The following is a 22,825-nucleotide window of genomic DNA, read 5'->3' as shown; positions in this document are numbered from 1 at the left end:
TACCAGGTCCGTGCCCTTTGGGAAATCACTGATTAGCCCCGTGAATCCTGGCTCCCTGGCAGTGAGCTGGTGGCACCGTCTTCCTTAAACTCACCGCTTCACAGCACTCAACAAGATCATGTGTGACGGTGAAGAATGGAATGGGACCCAGCAGCCGACACGCGAGGGCCTGGGCTCCGGCAAGGACCCATCTGACCGTGTGCTGGTCGGCTCCCCACTCACACTGGAGACCAAAAGTCGCCTCCCTCTAATCTTTCATTCCTTCTGCTTCTCTGACCCAAGTCCGTTCTACTCTGCATCAAGGATTCCTACAAGTGAGAGGAAGGTGTGTGAGAAATGTCTCTGTGACCTGAAAGGGGAAGGTATTGATCCAAACAGCCAGCATGGCGCAGAGCCCTGGGGGTCTTATGCATACCACAAGAATGGGATCTTGGAGGAACAGACTAGTGGAAAGGCAAACCAAGCAAAGACACAGACGCAGCTCTTAGGAGGTGTGGGCACCACACGGTCAAAATGACACCCAACAACTAGGAGAGCAGAAAACAGAGGGCCCCTGAATGCAGCCACGTCAGTGCCTCACTCCCTCTACTCTCTTCCCAATACTCGCCAGGAGCAAAGGGCAGATCGCAGGCTGTTTTCCTGAAACCTCAGAATTCCACACCGCATCCAACAAAACAGCACAAAACAGAGGAGGTAAAAGTGGGGGGAAGCGCCCTTCTTCCGCCCAACCTATTTCTTAACAGGACCAATGTGGCAAAGCACAGAGTGACTCCATAAACCCCTCATCTATCGCCATTTACCTGAATCTAGATACAAGGCAAAGCACCTCTAGTTGCTAGCTGATTCAGTTCCAGTGCAGCCAACACGCAGCTACCCAAGTCCACCACGAGGTGGCAGTACCCGACTCACTTCTAAGAGAACCAGGTGACCAGCGCCTTGGCAGGCGAGCGAGCGGGGCCATAAATTACCCGGAGCTCTGCTCTCATCACCATCATCCTCCCCGGTGCTTGAAGGAGACTCGGGAAGGTCTGTTCCCTTCACTCTTTGGGTCAGGTCAGAGCTAGGTCCTTCAAACCTCTGCAAATGCTTTTCACCCTATAGCTTTAAATTACGCAGAGCGACACGTGGCCTCTGGCCTGTCTCCTGAAGATCAGACAGACTCAAGATTTATAGATGTTCCAAGATGCAGGTTCAGGCCCCAAACAAAGGAGCTGAAAGACGGGAAGGAGTGGGAATAGGGCTGCGTCTGTGAAGGTTTTCTCCTTGCTTGCACTCCCTCTTTATCTAAGTCAGTTACACATTCACTCCACCTTAACAAAGGAAGAAGAATAGTGCAAACTTTCACCAGCTCCACTGCTAGCCCAAGCCTTTGCTTTTCCTTTAAAGAAAAATCATACACCTTAGTGGACTGGCAAACAGGTGCTGGGGGTGGGATGGGCAGAAGCCACACTTCAGACAAAAGGGAAGCCACTCTTTTTCCATGCATTAATATTCCATATTCCTGGGATGATTTCCACTTTCACAGTTTGACTGTTTTATAACAGATTTGATGCGAGAGAAGACAAATGGCCTCACAAAGGGAAGACGACAAATCATCTCACTGCTTTTAGCAGGGTTTCCTCTTTATTTTTATTTATTTTTATTCTGGAGCCGGGCTGCAGAGCCCACTGCCTTACTGGAGATGTTTAATATTAACGTCAAACCAGCGCGATCCTGGCAATAGAGTTGGCCGGTGCTGTGTTTACGGTTTTGTGACTGCTGGCTTCAGGAAGATGAAGCTCCTTGTTCAAACAGCAGCCCCTCTAACAGCTCCTGCTAAAAGCCAGGGGATGCTTCACTGCTTAGACGTGAATCACTTCCTCCTGCTGCACACACGGTGAGACTGACACTCCAGATACACTTGTATCCCTATCAGGACTGCTACCCCGCAACCCAGGGCTGGCGGGGGGGGGGGGGGGGGACACTCAGGATCTCTCGCTCCAGTGTCAACTTCTAGGGGTCAAAGCACACAGAAATTAGTGAGGGCATTTGTAGTCAGCCTATAGGATTTCAGCAAGCCCTCTACTACTATATGCCTGGTAATAAGCTAGAGGACTTGATTTGGTTAGAAACTCAGGACTAAACCAAATGTAAAAGAAGCAATCCCTGAGCAAACACAAGACACCAGCTCTGCAACACAGAGTTCCAGGCCTGCTGGACCGTCAGGAGCAAGCACTTCTTCTACCTGTGGCTGAGCTGCTCTGAACTCCCTCCCTCAAGCCCTGGGAGCTGAGCTTCTGCTGGCTCTCCTTCGCCCTCCCCATCCATTTTACCCTCCTGCTCCTAGGTCCTCCTCTCTTCTCTCTGCCCCGCCCCTCTAGCAGTCTCCTCTATGCGACGGAGCTGCACAGTCAGAGCCCCAGCTCCAACACCCTGCCATGCCCAGAAGACGTGCTGGCTCCTGAGTAACTATTTCTGTTAATAACAGCAGCAAGTTCTCTCTTACTCGTGTCTACACTTAACTGCTTAATGGCAGTAAGGTACAAGACCAGGTTACAGACATCAGTACCACACTTTCTGGTGCAGGGAGTAAAGCCAACTCTCCTGCTAATGCACCTGGGAAAGAAGCAGAAGAAAGCCCAAGTACTTGCATCCCTACTACCCATGCAGGACACCATGATGGAGTCCACAGCTCCTGGCATCAGCATGGCCAAGTGCTGGCTGCTGCAGTCATTTGGGGGATGAACCAGTAGATGGAAGATTCTCTTTCAAATAAATCTTTTTAAACTATGGATCCTGCCAGTCACCTGGGAGACCGTGACTGAGACCCCAATTCTTGGTTTTGGCTCAACCGATTCCCAATCACGGTGGATATTTGATGATATGAATCCACAGACAAGAACTTTCCCTATTTTGTGCTACTTAAGTAAAAGAAAGATAAAATAAAAATCCAACACAAAATAGGGCTCTAGTTTGAACAGTCTGCTTATAATTTTTTTCCCTAAGAAACCTTTTTATTTATAATGATCAATAATAAAATGCAAACTTCTGCCTTTGATCTATGGACCCTTTTTTGTTTTTAATAGCACTCTTCAAAGAACTTCTTCCCCTCCTCTGTAAATCAGAGAAATTTGGAAAAGGGAAGATCTACCCCTAGACACTTGCCAGGTGACTGGCCTGGAGTAGCGACCCAGGCCCCTCAGTTGCTGGGTCTGCAACAGGACCCTCCCCTCCCATGCCCGTTCCACCAACTACTCCCTGAACTTGGAAGTTCGATGACCTCAGCCACTTACCTGACTGCCTTTAAAGCAGCTTTAAACCATGTGCTTGCTGATATAAAATGAGCAGCTTGCATCGCCTGCCCTGAAAGCTGGTGAGGGTCCTGACACTCGGTGGTGGCCCCCCGCCCCGCCCCCCGCAAGTCAGAGCTGTGGAAGAGGAGGTGGAGGGCTGCCAAGTGTGTGTATGAGAAAATGTGTATTGATCTCTTCTCTCTTATAAAGCAGCACAAAGCACAGAAGAACAATTGCTCCTCTCTGCAGCATTTCACATTCCCCACGAGAGACAAAAGGCCCAGCCCCCACCATCCTCCGGGAAGCAGAAAGGGGAACCGCACCGGACGGTGTCTCCTGGGCGTCAGCCGCACCACCGCTGTCTGTCGGCAAACTGGACTCCAACCCCCACCCCCACCCTTGCCACGGGGCTCCCGAAAGCTTAGCCTGCCTCTGACCAAATAATTTCCCTCTCTGGGCTGATGTTTCCTCATCTACACTGGAGAAGAGCGAGCCTTGAGTCTTATTTACCTTTTGAGTGCTGGGTGGAAGAGCTCCGCTCCCCTGGGGGTAAAACACAAAGTGTGCTGCCAGCTCCCTGGGGAGTCGGCCTCTGGGGGTGGGTGAGCGCAGCTTCTCAACAGGAGCTGCTTGCCAGCACAAAGAGGCAGTGCCCTTTATCAAACACTCTGGTCTGGCACCTTGCAACACCACCCATCACAAAAAGCAACCAGGCTCTGCCATGCTCTATCTGCCATACAGGACCTGCTCCAAAATGGTTTGCATCTTAAATCCTGAAAGAAGTCCAACTGGTCACCACAGAGCCCTGCTAGTCCTCTCCACCTTTCCACAGTCAGAGTCACCTGCAGGTGGGCCACCAGAAGCCAAACGCAGCACAAACACGGCAGCCAAGCTGGGCAGGAGAAAACCCAGACATTAAAGTTTCGGGAGCATACAGTTAGAAGTGACAGAAAAAAGAGAGGGAGGAGAGGTACAATTTGGGACATGCTCAACCTGACTTGCCCCAAATGGTAGAGTTAGAAACGTGCCAGGGGATTCCAATTCAATCCCATCAAGGTGGCATGTACCAATGCCATCTCACTAGCCAAAGTGATTGGTAGCTTTGGGATCCGCAAGGAGGGAAGGCCTATACTTCCGGGAATGGAGAGTCCCTACCTGTACTTCCAGGGAAGAAAAGTCCTTGTCAAAGTCCCCGCGGGTGCCTAAAGGTCAACCAATGAGGATCAGACCCACCTCAACCTTTAACCCCCATGCCCTGCATCTATAAAAGGAGCCCTCCCAACCTATGATGCACGAGTCCCCTCCCCCCCACCCCGGCCCCTGCTCTGTTGGGACCAGGGAACCTCACCCGGGAGCGGAATCCCAATAAAAGCCTGTGAATTAATTGATTCGTCTGCCGGGGAAGATTTGTTACGCGCCAGACACCTTGCAGTGATCACAATTGATCATAATGATAGGATTAAGAGTCAAAGAGATCACATAAACAAGACTAGTGTCTGCTACTACTAACTGACAGAATTAAAAAGGGAGAGAACGATCCAACATGGGAAGCAGGATACACAGCAGACTCATAGAATGGCGATGTCCTAAACAGCACTCTGGCCTCAGAATCAGCCCTTAAGGCATTCACATCCAGCTGAAAAGCCCATGAGAGTATTTTAGGCATGGAAAGCCAAGACACTCTGGCAAAAAACAAAAACAAAAACAAAACACCTAAATGAAAGATCTCTGCTAGTGAGATCCCAGTGGAAAGAACGGGCCATCAAAGAAGGAGGTACCTTTCTTTGAAGGGAGGAGAGAACTTCCACTTTGACTATGACCTTGTCTAAATAAGATCCGAGTTGGCAAACTCAAAAGGCTTCCATAGCCTTGGCAACTCATGACAAGAGCCTAGGATGATTACTGATGCCATAAACAAGAGTGTCAATTGTTAAGTCAACAACAGGAGTCACTGTGCACTTACTCCCCATGTAGGATCTCTGTCCATAATGTGTTGTACAATGTGAATTAATGCTATAACTAGTACTCAAACAGTACTTTACACTTTGTGTTTCTGTGTGGGTGCAAACTGTTGAAATCTTTACTTAATATATACTAAACTGATCTTCTGTATATAAAGAGAATTGAAAATGAATCTTGATGTGAATGGAACCAGGGAGCGGGAGATGGGAGGGTTGCGGGTGGGAGGGAAGTTATGGGGGGGAAAAGCCACTATAATCCAAAAGCTGTACTTTGGAAATTTATATTTATTAAATAAAAGTTAAAAAAAAAAAAAAAAAAAAAAAAAAAAGAAAGAAGAACTCTCTTGAAAGATCTTTTCCCAAGGTTCATCCTAGGAAAAATGACCTCAAAAACACTCCATGCAAAGGATTAGGAATGAGAAGACCCAAAGCCGGACCCTTCATCTCTAGGGCTTTGCCGGCATGGCAAAGGAGCTGGCCCTCAAGCAGTGTGATGTTCTAGCAGGCAGCCGTGCCTCACACAGCCAGGGATGCCGGTCGGGTCATGGGCAAGGACAGTGTGCTCCAGGAGCAGAGGAAAGCGTATCAGAGGAGTGAGACGACCGGCAGAGATCTCAGGAAGAAGCAAGAAACCCTCCACTCACCCTACAGGAATGTTTGCAAGAACAATGTCTGCGGCACACTGTCCACAGTCTTTCAAGGCATTTCAGATACAAAGCCTAGCACCAATATTTGTCAGGCTTACAAAGAAAGGGCATGTGTTTGCTGAGGGCCATAGGACAATGGCGGAAATGACATGTGAAAACACACGCTTTATTAAATATCTGTACCTGTGACATTTGAAATGCTCCTTCTCTCTTAAAAAACAAAACAACAAAAACAAACAAACAAACAAAAACACTTGACTCCCAAGAATCTGGTGAAGAATGGATTCACGGTACGCGACAGGAACCTGAGGTGCCCAGAAAAGACCACCCGAGGGCGCCCTGCAGAGTGCCAGGAAACCTGACTCAGTCCCCGAGCTCAGAGGAAGCTGACATCAATGCGGAAGAGACCCTAAATAGTTTTGCAAATTATACTTGTGCTACAAAACCACTATATAATTGGGCAAGATACAACTGGAACTGAAATATATTATTCCAAATGTACACGCATGAAACCTTGGTAATACTGCACGCCAGGTTACAGTAAACATAAGCATGCGTCTTTGGTAAGCTATCATTCTTGCACCATCAGCGAGGAACAAACTAGACAGGGGTTCAAGGGAGAGCACCACTTGCTCAGCGAGGGGTGGGCAGTCTTGAAGATCTCCCTGCAGGATCATGAAGACCCGGGGAAGGCCTACTGTAGGAAGTCAGGGAGCTGCAGGGCACACTTTGTCAGCACTCACCCCAGGACCAACGTGTCCCCAGGCCAGATCACCTCAGACAAGGGCACTCCACGGGATGGCCCTTTATGTGAGAAACGTGGCGCACAGAGCACAACCTGAGGAGCAGGTGCTGTGGCGTGTGTGTGGCAACACGCTGCACTGGGCTTGCATTTCAGACCACAGGAAGGTGCAGAGCCAGGTCTCACCATGTCTGTGAGCTCTGCCCAATGGCGGCCCCTCCCACACCCATGGGCTCCCTCTCAGGGGCTGATGGCACGCCAGTGAGCTCTCAAAAACACTTCCCTCCCAGCCCCAGGGAGCTCCAAGTTGGAGGGCAGAAGGGGAGAGTGGAGGAATATCCCTTGCTACAGTCTCCTCCCCCCTCTCCTGCCACCAACTCTGTACCTCCCCACCAAGGAGGCTCCAGAAGGCAAGGAGAAAGGCATGTTTCCTTAGGGGACCGGGCGAGGCTGCCATGATTTGCTTCTCTTCCTCTCTTCTCCCTATCAGAGATGACCCCCCACACACCTGCCCCCTAAGTCTCCTGGACAGTGGGCGAGGAAGGCAGAAGACAGGAACAGCCACAGCCCTCAGGCCTCTCCTCTCTAACCCCTTGCACTGTCCTCCCAGGGGTCTGGGAGCCTCTTCCCTCTGTGGTCTTTGCTCTCTTCCTTCCAGTCCCCTCCCCCACTACTGTCTGCTGCCCCTCCCTGGGGGAGATGGTGCATCCTTTTTTATTGCTTTGGTCTTCCCCAAGCACACACCCACACCCAGGGGGAGGTGGGGAGGGAGGAGAGGAAGGAGGAATCAGAAATTGCGTCGCGTCGCGGTGAGGGGAAGGTGAGATCTGAGAAAGGGCAGATGCAGGAAAGGCAGAGGTTGTACCTACTGTAGAACCTGTTGGGGGGGAGGGCAAGGAGAGCAGGAGCCACCAGAGGTAGAGTAAGAGATGGACTCTTGAGGGCCCAAGGTCAATGAGGATCCAGCGACTAGAGATGCTTCCTGGGGGAAGAGGGAATGTAGCCAGTGTCCCCTCCTTCCCTCTCCAGCCCAGTCTAGTCTCTTCTTTTCACCCCTCTTCCCCACAACACAGCTATGGCCTTGGCTGTGTCATCACATTCCTGTGTCCCTACATGTTCCCTGTCCTCCACCCCCTCCTTTCATGGACCAAATTACAATAAAAAGGGGGGGGGGGCTCCCTGGAAAGGGAAAGGCAGGTGTACTGTATTGACTGTGAACATTTCAACAGGAAACACAGGGCAGGACTGGGGCAGCAGGCACGCTAGGCGAAGCGAGCAGAGGGAAGGACATGGGATGTGTTCCAGGGATTGTGGGGTCTACCCAGGCAGCACAACGGTCCTGCACACTGAGACAGGTGATAAGGAGAGAAAGGGAGACAGACGACAAATCCTCGAAGACCTCTGGGGCAGGCTTGAGAGAGTTTAGGCTTTATTCTACAGGCAAAGAGAGGGGCACACTCAAGTCATATGTTAAGTAAGTGAACCCAGCAACGATAGACAGGGTTGATTACATCAGAGACGTGTGGGTCAGAGCGTAACAGTCTACATGGAAAGTAACAAAAGGAAAGAGAAAAGGAAGGGAGGCAGACTCAAAAGGAGGCCGTGGAAATGGAAAATGAGCAACGTACTGTATTAAAAGTAAGAAATCAGATGAAACTAGAGAAAATAGAGGTGAATAACTGATCCCAGAACACAGGAGGGATTGCTTAAATACGAAAGCAATGAAAACTATCCAAAAGAAAATGCTCCCATACATTTGATTACATTGAAAGCGAGGCATCAGTGTTGCCAATAAAACAATCACTAATGGAGCCAGTGCTGTGGTGTGGCAGGTAAAGTCTGCCTGCAGCACCCGCACCCCACTTCCCATCCAGCTGTCTGCTATGGGCTGGGTACAGAAAGCAGTGGAAGATGATCCAGGTGCTTGGGTCCCTGCACCCACGAGGGAGACCTGGAGGAAGCTTCTGGCTCCTGGCTTCAGATCAGCCCACATCTAGCTGTTGCAGCCATTTGGGGAGTGAACCAGCAATGAAAGACCTCTTTTTCTCTCTGCCTCTCAAATAAATCAATCTTAAAAAAAAAAAAATCACTAACATCAGGGCTGGAGTTGTGGTGCGGAACATCAAGCCACTGCCTGGAATCCTGGCATCACAGATGAGTACTGGTTCAAGTCCCAGCTGCTCCACTTCCAATCCAGCTCCTGCTAATGTGCCTGGGAAAGCAGTGGAAGATGCCCCAAGTGCTTGGGCCCCTGCCACCCACATGGGAGACTCAGAGGAAGTTCTAGACTCCTGGTTTCTGCTGTTGCAGCCATTTGGAGACTGAACTAGTGGATGGAAGATCTCTTTCTCTCTGTAACTTTCTCTCTCTCTTTCTGTAACTCTGCCTTTCCACATAACAGATGAGCAAAATGGAAAAAAATCTGCCAAAGAAATGAAACATAATATCCATAATATACAGAAACCATATAAACTGCAAAGAAAAACTGAAACTCAAAGAGAAAAAATAGCCAAAAGAGAAAAACAGAAATACAAGTGATAACAGATAAGTGATGGGTAAACATATATGTGCTTTAAGCTCACTAATTAGAAACACTAGGTAATAGCCCAGTATGTAGAACATTGCATGTTCTCAATCAGGTTTTTTGTTTTTATGGATTTATTTTATTTATTTGAAAGGCAAGGCTACAGAGAGAGAGAGAGAGAGAGAGAGAAAGATAGCGAGAGAGAGATCTTCCATCTGCTGGTTCACTCTAAATGGCCAGGGATAGGCCAGGCCAAAGCCAGGAGTCAGGAGCTTCTTTCAAGTTTCCCACATGGGTAGCAGGGACCCAAGCACTCAGGCCATCCTCTGCTACCTTCCCAGTCACATTAGCGGGAAGCTGGATTGGACATGGAGCAGCCAGGACTCAAATTGGTGGCCATATGGGATGCTGGCATTGCAGGCAGTGGCTTAACTTGTTGTGCCACAATGCCAGCCCCAATACAGTTATAAATAAGAACAAATGAGGGCCGGCATTATGGTATAACAGCTTAAGCCTCTGCATGCAATGCCATATGGGTACCTGTTAGAGACCCAGCTACTCCACTTCCAACCTAGCTCTCTGCTATGGCCTGGGAAAAACAGTAGAATATGGCCCAAGCACTTGGGCCCCTGCCCCTGTGTGGGAAACCCAGAGGAAGCTCTTTGGCTCCTGGCTTCTGATTGGCGCAGCTTTGGCCAGTGCAGCCAACTGGGGAGTGAACCAGCGGATGGGAAGACCTCTCTCTCTCTCCCTCTCCTCACTCTGTGTAACTGACTTTCAAATAAATAAATATATCTCTAAAAAAAAAAAAAAAAGAACAAATGGGTCCCAGTGTTGTGCTTTAACAGCTTAAGCCACCACATGCAATGCCGGCATCCCATATAGGTGCCAGTTTCTGTCCCAGCTGCTCCACTTTCGATCCAGCTCCTTGCTGATGTGCCTGGGAAAGCAGTGGAGGATGGTCCAAATGCTTGGACCCCTGCACCCATGTAAGAGATCCAGAAGAAGCTCCCGGCTCCTGGCTTCAGCCTGGCTCTCTTCCAGCCATTGCAGCCATTTGGGGAATAAACCAGTGGATGGAAGATCTCCCTCTCTCTCTCTCTCCATCTCTCTATAACTCTGTCTTTCAAATAAATAAAATATTAAAAAAATTAAGAACAAATGATAATTTTTAGCACATCAAAATATTTTGATGTTTTCAAAGTTTAATGAAAACTATAAACCCATGCATCCAATATCAATGAACTCCCAATACAAGGGAACATGAAGACTATATCAAATTGCTTAGAAATAGTAATAAAAAGAAAATTTAGAAAAATTTCAGATTGGCCGGCGCCGTGGCTCACTAGGCTAATCCTCCGCCTTGCGGCGCCAGCACACCAGGTTCTAGTCCCGGTCGGGGCGCCGGATTCTGTCCCGGTTGCCCTCTTCCAGGCCAGCTCTCTGCTGTGGCCAGGGAGTGCAGTGGAGGATGGCCCAAGTGCTTGGGCATTGCACCCCATGGGAGACCAGGATAAGTACCTGGCTCCTGCCATCGGATCAGCGCGGTGCGCCGGCCGCAGCGCGCCGGCCGCAGCGGCCATTGGAGGGTGAACCAACGGCAAAGGAAGACCTTTCTCTCTGTCTCTCTCTCTCACTGTCCACTCTGCCTGTCAAAAAAAAAAATTTTTTTTTTCAAAGATTTACTTATTTATTTGAAAGGCAGAGTTAGAGAGAGAAAAGGAGACATCCTCCAACTGCTGGTCCACTCCCCAAACTGCTCCAGCTTCCGGGGTTGGGCCATGCTGAAGCCAAGATCTAGGAGCTTTTTCCGGTCTCCAGCATGGGTACAGGGGCCCAAGCACTTGTACCATCTTCCACAGCTTTCCTAGGCTATTAGCAGGGAACTAAAATATTTTTTAAAACAGGAAAGGTGCAATGACACAAGCCTCAGTGGGGAGGGTAGATATGTAAATTACAACCACTGAGAACCGTTAGGAAGCTGACGCACTGACCCAGGAATCACACTTGAAGAATCTGAAGATGGGGGCTGGTGCTGGGGTAAAGTGGGTAAAGCCGCTGCCCGTGGTTCCGGCATCCCATATGGGCACTGGTTCAAGTCCCAGCTGCTCCACTTCCGATCCAGCTCCCTGCTAATGCGCCTGGGAAAGCATGGAAGATGGTCCAAGTACTTGGGGCCCTGTACCCTGTAGGAGATGCTCCTGGCTCCTGGCTTCAGATTGGCCCAGCTCTAGCTATTGTGACCATTTGTGGAGTGAACCAGTGGATGGAAGACCTCTCTCTCTCTCCCTTTCTCTATTTAACTCTTCCTTTCAAATAAACAAATCTTAAAACAACAACAACAACAAACTATACTCCAAAAATTAAAGACAATGAAAAAAATTCTTGAAAGCAGCCTAGAGAAAACAATGCATTTACTATTGGGAATGTGGATCTAAGTGACATAGATTTTCTAAAAAAAGATCTAAAGATGTAAGCAAAACCTAGAGCACAGATTTCACTGCGGCTCTTATGGAAAAGACAAAGCAACCATAAGCAACTTAAGTGTCCAATAATCACAAATATCCCACAACAGGATATGGTAATGCTATCAAAGACACATCATAATGCGCAGGCATTAGTGCAGCAGTATGCTCTTTGGAGCGTCCACATGCCGCATCAGAGTGCCTGAGTTGCAGTCCCAGCTGTTTCTGCTTCTAGCTTCATGCTGAGGCACACCTGGAAGACAGCAGCTAATGATTCAAGTACTTGGGTTCCGGTCACCTGTATGGGAGACCGGGATTGAATTCTGGGCTCCTAGATTCTTCTGCCTGCTCCAGCTGTGGCTGTTGCTGGCATTTGGGAGTGAACCAGCAGATGGAATGTACTTTTTTCAAACAAAAATGTAAATTAAAAAAAATTTTTTTAAATACATAATGGCACCAAGATGTCTTTAATGTAAAGTTAACTGGAAAAAGGGATCAAAATATCCATGTTTATAATTTGTATAAAATTTATACACAAAATATTCTGCAATAAAACATATAAATGTATTAATAATAATATTCAATAGAAAGATGATAGAAGAATTTTTGTTGTCTATTTCTCAAATTTTCTTTCCAGAGCATGGATTCTTTTTATTATGAGGGAAAGATACTGTCTCCAAGGAAAATAGGAGACAGACACCTGAGGATGGCAGGGGCAGAACTAGAAGAAGAAACTGGCTAAGTACATTGGATCAAGATTCAGCCTAGGGAAGTCTAGGTTCTTTGTAACCAGAAGAATAGGTTTGGGCCGGCGCCGCAGCTCACTAGGCTAATCCTCCGCCTTGCAGCGCCAGCACACCGGGTTCTAGTCCCGGTCAGGGTGCCGGATTCTGTCCCGGTTGCCCCTCTTCCAGGCCAGCTCTCTGCTGTGGCCAGGGAATGCAGTGGAGGATGGCCCAAGTGCTTGGGCCCTGCACCCCACGGGAGACCAGGAGAAGCACCTGGCTCCTGCATCGGATCAGTGCGGTGCGCTGGCTGTGGCGGCCATTGGAGGGTGAACCAACAGCAAAGGAAGACCTTTCTCTCTGTCTCTCTCTCTCTCTCACTGTCCACTCTGCCTGTCAAAAAAAAAAAAAAAAAAAAAAAAAAAAAAAAAAAAAAAAGAATAGGTTTGGAAAGGCAGTAATTCACACTAAATGTGAACTGATGGGCAGAACCTTCCTATACAGAGAGTATCTTTCTAAGCAAAGAAAGAAAAAAGCATTTTAACCCAAACAAGTTTAAATTTTTTTCCTAAGTTTCCAACTTGTCGCTCCCCGTCTTCGTGGAGGAGCAACACAGGACCCTGCGCTGTTCTCTCGTCTGCTTGGCCCTCCCCGGGTTTGCTGCTGGTTCTTCCCGGGTTGGCTACTATCCCTTCCACCTCCGTGGAAGGGCAGTTCCCCCTGGCCGCATTCCCCACTTCCGCAGGGGAGCGGCACACCGCCGGCCGGCTCTCTCGGGGGCTGCACGGGTTCCCTTAGATGTTCCCCATAGATGTTCCTCGTGCATGCCGTTTCTCTCCTCCTTTATAGTCCTCCTCCGCCAATCCCAACTCGGCTGCCCACACGCCGAGTACGCTGCTCTCCAATCAGGAGCAAGTCCTACAGTTAATTGGTTGAACTGGAGGCAGCTGTGCGGAAGCTGTTTACTTCTCTCCCAGCGCCATATTGTGGGAGAGCAGATGCATAGAATAAGTCTTAATTCCAGTAACTCAGTCTAGTCCGGCTGCTCCCCACACCAACTGAAAGAAATGCTGTGTGTGTATGTGTGTTCTGTATATATATGGGGAATACCCCTTGACATATTATTCCCATATAAAAAAACTTGCCAATTTTCTAGAAACAGCAGTGAGGGTTAGGAGTCCCAGTTCCAGATGCATATTAGTTTCACTTCTTACTTGCTATTTAACTTTGTCAAGCTCTTTTCAAGTTCTTTAATTGTTGTACACCTTTGTATTCTGATTCTATAAACAGAGATTATGTCGACTACTTCAATGGTCTTTTATAATGAGTAAAAGTGTACATGAAGGGCTTAGTGCAGTGTCTAACACACAGTAAATGACCAATCAGTGGATCATAATGCTACTATTCTATGTTATTTCATTGGCAATCAGAAACAGGGTGGCAGACCTAGGGTAGATAAATTAGAGCAAAAGATTGCTGCGCTTACAAACAGAAATGGTCTACACATAAGGGTACTTCAAAAGTTCTTGGAAAAAACAAAATTGTAGTCCCATAGTTAAGATGCTAATGAAGCTGTTTGCATCCACCCACATAGGAGACCTGGATTTAGTTCCTGGTTCCTGGCTTCAGTCCAGCCAAACCCAGCCCTGGCTGTTTGAGGTCAGCATCTGGAGAGGGAACCAGTATATGGGAGCTGTCTGTTTTCCTCTTTGTTTCTCTGCCTCCCAATTAACAAATAAAATAAAGTCCATATCCCGTATCAACATACCTGGGCTCCTGATTCCAGCTTCCTCCTAATGCAGAACCTGGGAGGGTGGACCTATGGCTCAAGTAATTCGCTTCCTGCCACTCACGTGCGAGACTGCGAGACCTCAACTGAGTCCCCAGCTCCTAACCTTGGCTTTGGCCTACCCTTGGCCACTGTAGGCATTTGGAGAGTTGAACCACTGGATGAGGGCTCTCCTTCTCTCTGCCAAAAATTTAAGTAATAACTAAATAAATACAAAGTCCCCCTTAAAGAAAAGAAAAAAATCCACTTCGGTGTGACAATTTCTTAAACCCATGCAGATGTAGAGCTCCTCTGCCAACTACATAAATTGATAAACCTTAAAAAAAATAAAAGGTAAATTCCATTTGGTGCAAATTTGTTAAAAAAAATCCATGCATAGTTCTTTCATAATATGCATTTTTCCACCAACTTTTTGAAGACCTCATATAACTTAGCAATATAACTACAGTTAAACACATTAACAATGCCCATGAGTGACTGTTCTAAGGTGAGAGACTCAGCTACTGCAAACCCACTTGCAAGTTACAGTTACTGATAATATAATATTCATAAGGCAAATAGATTTAGAAAGCCAATAACAATAAAATAGCTTCAAAAACAAAACATCCTTAAGAGACACATTCATGTTCACTTTAAAGAATGCAAAATATCCCTGGAAAAAAAGGATTTGCAGTCTTTGAAGAAATGATGAGCACATGACTGCAGAAATGAGAACTATGGTTCAGAAGCCCCATCTTAGGGAGGTTTTATCTGTTCCGCATCTGCAATCTCTTTCTAGAAGATGCATTTTTATCACTCCACCTCCTGCTTGGATACAGGGCTTCAATCTGACAATGTAAATTCTACAGAGTAAGACACTCAAGAGTAGCGAATCAGAAAAAAAGAGAAGAAAACACCGGCAATGCTTCCTTTTCAACCCAGTTTTAAAACTCTCGGGTCCAGCTCTCAGGTCTGAACTTGAGAATACTTCCCTTGTCCTTTCTGACACCACGGGAGGGGAAAGGCCTCTTGCCTCCTATCTTTGTGCTGGACGCCATCTTTAATGATGATATATGGGGGTCCTTTTGCCTTTGCACCGCTGGGGGGTCAAATATGTGACGCCACCTGCCTGAGTACCAACAAGCGAATTATAAACTGTGTCAATCCCAGTTAATGCGAAGCTGTAATCCTCTTTAACAAGAGATCAAATCACAGCCATGAGTTATGTTCATTCTGTAATCTGATAAGGTAGAGAGGGAACCTCTAATAAAAGAGTAATGGGAGCCTTTAATGATGCCGGTAAAGGTAGCGCCAGCTAAGACACCGCGCCTGTTCCCGCTGATTAGATCAATGTTGCATGTTTGCCCGGGCTTGCTTCGCCTGTCAGAATAACCTGTGTCTCTAACGGAGATAAGAAGCCTCAGAGAAAACATCTGTGTCTTAACCACTCTTGCTTGCAAGTTTTTAACCAACAGATAGTGCTCTATGGAGAGTATACCTGGGGTTATTAGCTGAAGTCTCCTCAGATGCTGAGCAAGCTACATCAGAATATTTCATCATGATCACTGCATATTAAAGAAAAGGATAAAACAAGGCAGGGAGAATAAAAAATGGTGTAAGTAACCTCCAGGTTACCACCTGGGGGCCAAGATAGGATCCGTATGTGGCAGAATATGCCCACATTTAGGGTACAGACCCGTACACAAAAATGGCAAGCTGAAGACAAATTGCCTGTTCAAATTCTATTATACCAAGGCACCTCAAGAACTACACGGCAGTGGTGTTGCCAAAGCACTTTACAAGACTGGATTTCATTTGTCCATTCCTGTTCTAAACTTCAGATATACAACAGTAATGTATTTGGTGCTTGGTACTTATCATTAAAGGGCCCTCTCCTCTCTCCTATTCTGTTTGAATGCCAGCAGCTTTATAAAATGAGTAGGAATCGTGGGTTTGTTTTGTTTTGTTTTAGGGGACAGAATGGGGCTATAACTGAAATTCTTGCTGTTTCTGTTGAGAACTTCTTAATGTTATGTTCTTTCCAAAAGACTAGAATATCTATAAAATGTTAAGATGGCTAACAAAAAAAGCTGGGGCCAGCATCGTGGAATAGAGGGTAAAGCTGTCACCCACGAACACTGGCATCACATATGGGTGCTGGTTCAAGTCTGGCTACTCTTTTTCCGATCTGGCTCCCTGCTAATGAGTCTGGGAATGTAGCAGGGGATAGCTGAAGTCCTTGGGCCCTTGCACCCATGTGGAAGACATGGAAGAAGTTCCTGGCTTTGGCCTGGTCCAGTTCCGGCCGTTGAGCCATTTGGGGATTGAACCAGTGGATGGAAAATCGACCTCCACTCCCACCCCCTCTGTAACTCTGCTTTTCAAATCAATAAAATAAGTCTTAGAAAAAAGACTACTTAGAAAAACACAATAAGCTACATCTTTAAGGGAAAGTACTGGAATCAAGTTTATCTAACATTTCCTTGAATCAACAGTTAGTGCAAGGCAGATACCAATTTCCTTTGGTACCCACCAAACTGACAGCTGTCACTTAGACAGTTTTCAAGGTGACAGTCAAAACAGCAGCCAACAGAGGAGGCCATTCCCATGTATGTCTTTTCCCAAATCTGAGCTGCTGGCCAGTTCTGAGACAAACCTCTCTCCCTCAGAGTCTTACTCAGTAGCTTCTTCTACTTGTCACACCAGCATTTTACTATCAGCACAATGAATGACAAAAAAACTAACACAGACAAGAAGCAGCGGATCACTTTGATCCCCTCCCAGTTTTCCACACTGTCCAAGCCCTAGTGAGAGAGACCTGCATTTTCACCACATGCTCCCTCTGGTCCAGGAGTACCCTCAGGGCTTCATACCACGTGAAGCAAGCTCGGTTCCTAAAATGCCCTTGATAACCGTAGAACACCTGCAACAGGCAAGTGAACTGCAACCCTGTCAATCACGTAAGTACTGTGGTAGGGGACAATATGCCTAGAGGGATTCTCTACCCATGAGATGCCATGCATGTTCTCTTCCTTCATCCGATGAAAAACTGCCTTCACAGCCATCACCAGATTCCTTGCCTCCAGCATTATGGCACAGCAGGTTAAGCCATCACCTGCAACGCTACTGGTACCCCATATCAGAATGCTGATTTGAGTCCCAGCTGCTCTGCTTCTGATCCAGCTCCCGGATAATGCACTTGGGGAAGCAGAAGATGGCCTAAGTACTAGGACCATTGCCACCAGAATCAGAGACCTAGATGGAATTCCTGGCTCCTAGCTTTGGCCTGGCCCAGTCCTGACAGTTGCAGCCATTTGGGGAATGAACCAAGGGACAGAAGATCCCTCTCTCTGTCACTTGTCTTTCAAATATATAAAATGTTATTATTATTATTATTATTATTATATTATTTTAAAAAGATGATTCTGAAGGGCAAGCAGCAAGTGCTATGGGAGCTGAGCTGCCCTGAGACAAGAGTATCAAGGGTTCAACAAAGCAAGCCATTATTTCAGGCTCATGGCATCTTCCTCCTTTGCATGCAAACACCTAACAGATGGGCAAAGTGGGGATTCTTTTGTTTTCTACACTACTGTGGATCCCCATCAGGTATGCAGCAGACACCACCTTGCTAATTCATAACAGAGGAGAGTAAAGAACTATAGAACCAGCACATGTAAAGGATCAGAAATTACCTGAGGCTTTTACTAACAAAGGAGACCTAAAAGCATTCAATTTTTATTTATTTACTTTTTATTTAAAGGGGGGAGAAGGATGAGGGAGAAAGGGGAGGGGAGAGGAAAGAGAGAGAGAGAGCACCCCCATCTGCTGGTTCACTCCCAAATGAAGACAAGAACCAGGAACTCAATCAGGTCCAGCTACAATAGGAAATGGAAGTGGGACTTGAACTCAGTCACTTCTTTACTGGACAGAGGTGCACCAATCAGTCTCCTTACTATTAGGTCAAACACCCAGCCCACAGGCTTGAAAGCCTTTCAATCAGCTTGCAAAGTATACCTAGAAAGAACAGAAATTTGGAAATACAGGGACAAAATAGGGCTACTTTGCATTTTAAAAGGTTTTTTTTTTAAAAAAAATAGATCACTTGAACAGAAAAATTTGTAGTGTGAGAAAGGAATTTGTATCAGCAGAAATTAACTAAATAGATAACACTACACAGACCACATCACAGGAAACAAAATGAAGATGCCAATACCCTTTTAAAGATCCCTTTAAAGATAGCATTTCTTTCTCCACTAGGATTTTAATGTCCTGTCTTAGAGATCCCTTCTTCACTCTTTCTTAATGAGAGCTATGTTCCAGTTTCAATTCAATTCAACCAAGCACAAATTTACTGAGCTCAAACTGGACAAGGGATGCAGGGGATTTAAGGCTGCACATTTGGACTCTGACCCTCACCAAAAAAACACAACACAACACAGCAGGCATTAATCCAGTTTAGACACATGTGCGGGACAATAAACTGGAACTCTGGAATAGCTGAAAGGAAAACAGATCCGGATAAGACAAGAACCATGTGGGGGTGGGGGCCGGCACTATGGCATAGTAGGCTAAGCCTCCGCCTGCGGCACCAACATCCTGTATGGGCACTGGCTGGTGTCCCGGCTGTTCCTCTTGTGATCCAATTCTCTGCCTATGGCCTGGGAAAGCAGTAGAAGATGGCCCAAGTGCTTGGGTCCCTGCAACCGTGTGGGAGACCCAGAAGAAGCTCGAAGCTCCTAGCTCCTAGCTCCTAGCTCCTGGCTCCCATTCGGCCCAGCTGTGGCCATTGCAGCCACTTGGGGAGTGAACCAGCATATGGAAGGCCTCTCTCTCTGTCTCTCCCTCTTTCTGTCTATAACTACCTCTCAAATAAATAAAATAAAACCTAATAAAATAAAACCCTAACCCTAACCCTAACTTAAAAAAAAAAAAAAAAAAGAACCATGTGTGGAGCTATCTTAGGGAACAAAAAATCAAAAGGTCACAGCATTTCATGCTGTGTGTATTTTCCATGATCGGGGGAAGGGAGAACATTTAGCCTTTAACACCCCACACTGGAGTATCTGGGTTCAATTCCTGGCTCCAGCTTCCCGATACTGCAGATCCTGGAAGGCAGCAGTTATGGCCCAAGCACTTGGGTCCCTACCACTCATGTGAGAGACCTAGATTGAGTTCTTGGGTCCCTGCTTTGGCCCAGCAGTTGTGGACATTTGGGTAGTGAACCAGTGGATGAAATCGCTTGCTCACACTCACATGCTTGCACTCTCTGCCTCTCAAATAAATTCAATAATAAATTTTAAATAAACAAATAAATCTTTAGATTTATTTATTTGAAAGGCAGAATTACAGAGAGAGACAGAGAGAGATTTTCCATCTTCCGGTTTGCTCTCCTAGATGGTGGCAATGGCTGGAGCTGAGCCAAACCAAAGCCAGGAGCCAGGAGCTTCATAGGGGTCTCCCACACTGGTGCAAGGGCCCAAACACTTGGGTCATCCTCCACTGCTTTCCCAGGCCATTAACAGGAAGCTGGATCAGAAGTGAAACAGCCAGGACTCGAACCAGCACCCATATTGGATGCCAGTGTTGCAGGTGGCAGCTTAACCTGCTATGCCAACACCAGCCCCTCATTTTTATAAAAAATACAAATGGATATTACAGTTGCTTATAATTTAATTGTTTGTTTTTGTAATTTGAGAAGCTGACAGAGTGAGTTCCTATATACTGGTATATTCCCCAAATGCCCATAATAGCCAGGACTGGGTAGAGCTGAAGCCAGGAGCCAGATACTCACTCCAAGTCTCCCACATGGGTAGCAGAGATCCAACTACTTGAGCCATCACCTTTGCCTTCCGGTCTGCATTAGAAGGAAGCAGAGGGGCCAGCACTGTGGTATAGCAGGTAAAGCTGCCGCCTGCAGTACTGGCATCCTATATGGGTGCCAGTTCGGGTCCTGGCTGCTACACTTCTGATCTGGCTTTCTGCTATGGCCTGGGAAAGCAGTAGAAGAAGATGGCCCAAATCCTTGGGCCCCTGGACCTGCGTGGGAGAACTAGAAGAGGCTCCTGGCTCCTGGCTTCAGATTGATGCAGCTCCAGCCATTGAGGCCATTTGGGGAGTGAACTAACGGATGGAAGACCTCTCTCTGCCTCTGCCTCTCTGTAATTCTTTCAAGTGAACAAATGAAAAAAAAAATCTTTAAAAAACAAAAAAAGAGCCGGCGCCGCGGCTCACTAGGCTAATCCTCCGCCTAGCGGCGCCGGCACACCGGGTTCTAGTCCCGGTCGGGGCGCCGGATTCTGTCCCGGTTGCCCCTCTTCCAGGCCAGCTCTCTGCTGTGGCCCGGGAGTGCAGTGGAGGATGGCCCAGGTGCTTGGGCCCTGCACCCCATGGGAGACCAGGAAAAGCACCTGGCTCCTGGCTCCTGCCATCGGATCAGCGCGGTGCGCCGGCCGCAGCGCGCCGGCCGCGGCGGCCATTGGAGGGTGAACCAACGGCAAAGGAAGACCTTTCTCTCTGTCTCTCTCTCTCACTGTCCACTCTGCCTGTCCAAAAAAAAAAAAAAAAAAAACAAACAAAAAAAAAAAACAAAAAAAGAAAGAAGGAAGCAGACTCAGGAATGGAGCTAGGTAGTGAAAACGGGTCAATATCTGCTAGGGAACTTGTTCAGCCCTCAGTGAATGACTTGGCTCGGATTTATTTATCTAGTTCTCTACTGATGATCATTTGGGTTATTGCTTATTTTTCTTCACCATAAACAATACTGCAACAAAGATCTGTGATACAAAATATATTTAGCAACTAGCTATTTCCTTAAGTCTATCCCTACAAAGATTTTTCCAGATCAACTGATACATATATTTAATAATTGAAAACATATTGCCAAATAGCCCTCCAAATGATTGTGCCAACTATGTTGCCAACATCAGTATATGAAAGTGCCAGTTCCTTACAACATTGGTATGTTTTCCAAGTGAATAAGGAAAAAAAGGAAATCTATTTTAATATGAATTTCTTTTACTGATAAAGGTCAAAGACTATGATCTTTGCAATGTGTTATTTTTCTTTTATAATTTTGAAGTGTGCTAGTTAGCATGCCTTGGCCATTATTCTCTCTCTCTCTAAGAAGCAGGAGATAGAGAGAGCTCACATTGCTGGTTCACTCCCCAAATGCCCAGGGCCAAAGCCAGGAGCCAGTAACTCAACCAAGACCTTCCATGTAGGCTGCAGGAACCCAATTACCTGAGCCATCAGTGTTGCCTCCCAGGGTCTGAATTAGCAGGAGATTGGCACCAGGAGCCAAAAGTGAGCACTGAACTCAGGCAATCCTATATGAGAGGTAGGTGTCTTAACCATAAGACAAATATCCTCCCCATACAACTATTCTTACTGGGATAGTCCTGAAGATTTACAAAAACTCTACATAACAGAAAAAAAAAAGATCACTTACTGAACTTTTTGGCCCAAGTTAATAATTTATCCATTTTTAAAAAAATGGGTGGCAGCGGACCAAGAACTTCAAACATTTTCTTCTGTTTTCCCAGGCACATAAGCAGAGATCTGGATAGGAACTGGAGCAGCCAGGAATCCAACTGGCACTCAAAGGTGGCTTAACTGACTGACTATACCACAACACTGGCCCCAACATGACAATTCTTAAAGGCTCCACTACTTCCCAACAACACCAAACCTCCAACAAATGAATCTTTAGGGACAAACAAGATCCAAACCACAGTGGCAGGTTTCACTTATGCCTTGATAATTATGTAACCATTAGGGGCTGGTGTTGTTTTAATCATCCAGTTGTCATTTCTTACTGATGTCATTTTTTCACACTACCTTCACAAGAAATGCAAGATATACTCATTTTACTTTGCAAAGTCAAACAGACTAGGTCATATTAGTGATCTAGTTATATTCAGCTATACCTAGGTATTACAAAGCACAGGACAGCACCAGGGGTACCAAGACAACAGCAAACTGACTCAGACCATCCACAAGCTATACACTCAACACACTGAAGAAGCCAAAAGAAAAACAGTGACGGGCTCTGCCTGAACACAGGCCTGTCCATTCTCAGATAAGTTGAGGGAAACTGAGGGGTCTGGTAGCAAACAAAACACTTTTCAAACACAAAGGTTATAAGCTGGGGGGATGAAGATGCCAACCCCACATGTGCATACTTGGGAACCAATCATTCCACTTGGTTAGTATTTATGGTTAAAAATGTCTATCACAGAGCCGGCGCCGCGGCTCACTAGGCTAATCCTCCGCCTAGCGGCGCCGGCACACCGGGTTCTAGTCCTGGTCGGGGCGCCGGATTCTGTCCCGGTTGCCCCTCTTCTAGGCCAGCCCTCTGCTGTGGCCAGGGAGTGCAGTGGAGGATGGCCCAGGTGCTTGGGCCCTGCACCCCAAGGGAGATCAGGAAAAGCACCTGGCTCCTGGCTCCTGCCATCGGATCAGCGCAGTGCGCCGGCCGCAGTGGCCATTGGAGGGTGAACCAACGGCAAAGGAAGACCTTTCTCTCTGTCTCTCTATCTCACTGTCCACTCTGCCTGTCAAAAAAAAAAAAAAAAAAAAAAAAAAAAAGTCTATCACAGCATTATTTACAATACTGACAATTAAAAACAATTTAAATGTCTAACAATCAGTGAACAGCTAAATAAATGTTATGAAAGTATTACCTGTCATTTAAAACTAAAATTTTAACATGGAAATGATAAT

At 46.8% G+C, this 22,825-nt stretch overlaps 1 protein-coding gene across 4 annotated transcripts in view; it reads right to left on the bottom strand.

Annotated features, from left to right (window-relative positions):
* The window catches only part of AATF (apoptosis antagonizing transcription factor), a 123,824-nt gene that overhangs the window by 8,231 nt on the left and 92,768 nt on the right, over positions 1-22,825 (bottom strand). The gene's annotated exons all lie outside the window — the stretch shown is intronic.

Source organism: Oryctolagus cuniculus, chromosome 17 (genome assembly GCF_964237555.1).
Source record: "Oryctolagus cuniculus chromosome 17, mOryCun1.1, whole genome shotgun sequence".
Taxonomy (NCBI): domain Eukaryota; kingdom Metazoa; phylum Chordata; class Mammalia; order Lagomorpha; family Leporidae; genus Oryctolagus; species Oryctolagus cuniculus.
This window is presented reverse-complemented; position numbering and strand designations above follow the sequence as displayed.